This window comes from Pinus tabuliformis, chromosome 8 (assembly GCF_031772625.1).
Source record: "Pinus tabuliformis cultivar Carrire ecotype Pingquan chromosome 8, CPIR1, whole genome shotgun sequence".
In the NCBI taxonomy this organism is placed as follows: Eukaryota; Viridiplantae; Streptophyta; class Pinopsida; order Pinales; family Pinaceae; genus Pinus; species Pinus tabuliformis.
In genome coordinates this window covers 534092166-534096916 of record NC_142294.1, presented here as the reverse complement: position 1 = coordinate 534096916, position 4751 = coordinate 534092166, and positions in this window count along the sequence as shown.

Sequence of the window (4751 nt, the reverse complement as noted above, 5' to 3'; positions counted from 1 at the left end):
AGATGCAAAGTGAGTTTGAAATGTCTCTACTTGGCGAGATGACATACTTTTTAGGGCTTCAAATATCTCAGCAAGATAAAGGAATATTTATATATCAAACCAAGTACATCAAGGAAATGCTCAAAAAACTCAAGATGGAAGATTGCAAGTGTGCCCTTATCCCAATGGTAACAGGTTGCAAGTTAAGTTTAGAATATTCGTCAAAGGATGTGAACCAGAGGTTGTATAGATCTATAATTGGTAGTTTTCTATATGTGATAGCCTCTCAGCCAGATGTAATGTAGGCAGTTGGACAAGTAGCAAGATTCAAAGCAACACCAAAAGAATCTCATATTATTATCGTCAAAATAATTCTTCAACATCTTAAGGTCACATCGGAATATGGTTTATGGTATCCCAAAGGAAATGATCTAGTTATCCAAGCTTATACAAATGTAGATTAGGTAGGAAGTGTTGATGATCATAAGAGTGCCAGTGGAGCAACATTTTATCTAGGTGGTTTCCTTGTTTCATGTTAAGTAAATAACAGTCTTCAATCTCATTATCCATAGTGGAAGCATAATATATCGCAGTCGTAGCTTGTTGTACTCAAGTTCTCTGGATGAAGCAAACTTTGCAAGATATTTAAGTCAAGTTTGATGAGCCCATTCCCATCTTATGTGATAACACCAGTGCGATCAATATGTCCAAGAATCTTGTGATGCATTCCAAAACAAAGCACATTCCAATCAAATATTATTTCGTTAGAGAGAAGGTTTCCGAAAAGAATATCAAGCTTGAATATGTTAGCACAAAGGAACAAATTGCTAACATCTTTACTAAATCATTACCTCGTGAAGCATTTTGAGTATCTTCGCCAAAATCTTGGGATTCTCCCAAGTTCTCATTAAACTCTTTCTCTTATCTAACAAAGTAGAAAGAGGGAGTGGAGGTGAGTACAGGTCCACACGATGGAAGTTTGTTAGGGGGAGTTAACCTTTTCCATTGATGTCAAAGGGGGAGATAAGGCAGTATGAAGAGGTGTCATGATCATAGGGGGAGTAATTTTATTGCCATCAATGCCAAAAGTGGAGATTTTTGATCAATGGTTATCATTGATGTCAACCCAGGCAGCACCAGTGGCTACCTCGATCTTGCATGGACATTTTGGGTTAACAATATTTCTATTCTAAGTCAAGTATCTTCTAGATGGATTCTACTCATGGATATGTTTCCATTGATATATGGAATGCCACGTAGTTCTTCATGATTTTAGAGTTATTCATGTTTGAAGTTAGTAACCCCAGTTAGTGGGCTAAAACCCTATGGGGTTGTGGCATGGCACTCATCATTGGTTGTGATCATTGAATAGTCAATAACTAATAATGTTTTATACTCCTAAAATCCCTCCAACGTTCACTTGTTGAGGACCCTCTCAACTCAAGACATTTCTATAAATAGTGATCCTCATATCCTCCTCTTGTAAGTACTTTCAACAAACTATCTGGTGAGAAGACCTATGTAATTTTTTGGCCCTCATGAGCTTCTAATACATTATCTATTGCAGGGAGTTTAAGGTTTTGTTGAGGTCTGGTTAGGGTACAAAATTGTGATCAAGTTTGAAGGTCTACTTTAAGGAAGTTAAGGATCTTTTAGATGGATTCTACCCGTTGAGATGTTTCCGTTGATATATGGCATGCCATGTAGTTCTTCATGGTTTTAGATTTATTCGTGTTTGAAGTTAGTAACCCTGGTTAGTGGGCTAAAACCCCATGGGGTTGTGGCCTGGCACTCATCATTGGTTGTGGTCATTAAATAGTCAATAATTAATAATTTTTTATGCTCCTAAAATCCCTCTGACGTTCACTTGTTGAGGACCCTCTCAGCTCAAGACATTTCTATAAATTGTGACCCTAATATCCTCCTCTTGTAAGTACTTTCAACGAACTATCTAGTGAGAAGACCCATGTAATTTTTTGGCCCTCGTGAGCTTCTAACATAGGATCTATTGTAGGGAGTTTAAGGTTTCATTGAGTTTTGGTTAGGGTAAAAAATTATGATCAAGTTTGAAGTTTTTTTTCAAGGAAGTTTAGAGCCTTGGATTCTAGGATTTCGATGCTTCAAATAGGTCATCGTGGAATTTTTGCTATAAATTGTTTTCTACAAAGATTAAGAAGCTGAAATTAAAACCCATTTGATCTAAAGTCTCGATGAACCTCCTGACTAAATTTCAAATCTTGGTTCTCTATAATTTAAGAGATATGATTTGAGGAAGTTAGGGTTTTTGCAGGCTCCTGAATTCCATGTCAAACAGGTGAACTTAGGAAAATCGTCATAAGTTTCTCTCTAAGAATTGGATTCAAATTTCGTAAATAGTGACAAAAATAGGAAGGAATGTAGTTTGTTGGGTATCATTTTCGTGGCACAAAGTTGAAACAATGGCACGTGGCACTTCATATAAGTTTTATCTACTGAACTAGTCTATAATAAGGTCATAATAGGAGATTGGGCATAAATATTTCTTAAATAATCCAATCTCGATCATACCTATGGGGTTGGAAAGAGGACTCAGAGGGCTACGACAGGACATAATTTTAGACCTTTAAGATCCGAAATTACATAGATACAACAAATTCAATATCAAGCTCCTAGAAGGCAAGACAAAGTATGCATTCAAGGATCATTGCAATAAGGACCACACATCAACAGTCAAGGGTAAGTCTGCTACAAAAAGTTATGTATGATTAGTGTTTGCATTTGAAATTTGAATATCATCTCTGACATGTGTTTTTGCAGGACAGTGTAATTATTTTGTTTGTGTATTGATTTGGGTCTTGTTCATTAATGCATGTGCAGGAAGGAGGACACTTCAGGACAACTTGGAAACATACTAGAAGGACATGCAACGCCAAAGTACCATTACTTGAAGCAAGCACGACAATACCTCAGTAGCTGCAAGTGATCCAAGAATCCATGTCAAGTCAAGCGCCAATTCTTGTTAAGAGTCACTATTGTAAAAGATCATCTTTATAAAATTGTAAAAGTCATTATTGTAAAAAGTCAATCTACCTATAGCTAAAGAGGCATTCTTGGGAGGTATAGGAGTCATTTTTGGATGATGTCATGATTAGGTTTCAATTCATAGTGTGAAAGGGTAATCGGTCAAGTACAAGAAAATCATTGTAAATTATATTGTATCATAGATCATTGTCCCTACTACTGGAGTGCACAATCTTGTTTCATTTCTGGTCATTATAGGGTGGAAGGGAGGTGCTAGGAAGGTGCATGAAGTCGCATATAGGTTGGAGTCTGTGAACACTTCAAGGTGGTAGGTTGGTCTAGGATGTTGGGGCATCCATTTAGTTGACTATTGAAGAAACTGGGGCATTGGGGCGTCATTCCAGTGGGAGTTGGAGAAGAATGTGTTTCTAGAATTCTAGAAAGTTGTAACTTTCATTTCAGTGGGGTTGAAGATTAAAGAATTTATTTGAAAAAAGTTTGGTGGTTTTTTACTTGGACCTAAAATTCTTCTGCCTATTGTGTTCTTTTGTTTACTGTGGCTACTGGATAAACATTAATAATAATTGAATATTAACTAATGTTTTGAAAAGATTTAAAAGTGATAATTGCTAAGGAATACTAATTCACCCCCACCACCACCCCCCCCTCAGTATTTCCAACAACCATGTGGTCCATAAATGGTAGGTGTATGGCCTATCCATTTCACTAATTTGAATACTTCGTAATATAATTGAATGATGTCTCTGCAATTAAAAATAGGTTGAGATCAAGAGTCTTCATTTATTGTTTATTAACTAGTTACAAAGCTTAGTATGAAAATCCAATAAATAATATCTAGGCTAGATGAATGTCAACCAAAGGAAAACAAGCCTACCCTATTTCATATTTCATTCACTACTCAGTTGCTTGTATTCCCAATTTCACAAACATCTACAACTCTACAAATGCCAAAATGAAGTGGCTCTATGGTAAAATGGGTGAAAACAACAATGTTTATTGTATGGTATTTGAACTATTTGAAAATTTGTATGCTCATACAAAGCCACCATAATATAACAAACACTTAGCGGTAAAAAAAATTTCTCAAAGGAGAGAGAAATGACATAGAAAAATAAAATTCCCAACAATATAAAAAGAACCCAACAATTAGTCAAATTCAATTAGATCAATTTGCAATCTCCTATATAAGTTCTCTGACTCTTAAATGACAACTATTAATTTTCAATCACTAAGGATAATGGATGGACAAGAATAGAGCATTATTTCCATTCATTAAATACTAATGTAAATTGGCTGATTAAGAGAAATACAATGTGGAACTTTTCATTATGACTATGTGCGCAACCAACAATAATAATACATCATAAATAAGTATAATAATCTCACCCAAAGCATTCTACATAATATTAAAACACACACACCCATAAATATTGAGATGTTCATGGAAACCCAACTAGAAGAAAACCAATTTGATTTGAGAATTTTATTATGTAGGAAACGGGGCATAAGAGGATGATATATGCATATTTAATTTATTTTTACTCACTAGCAATGGATTTGTAGATGACCATGGCTCAACAACACTCTTCATTCATTGTGGGACAAACTCAATGTCTTCTTCTCCTCCAACCATTAAGAAAACTACTTCTTTGAGATCTCATCTTTGCTACTACCCTTCTTTATTTACTCATCTCACATCTCTATTAAATTCCTTTCCTCTCCATAACATTAATTTTTAATGGCCTATCTTG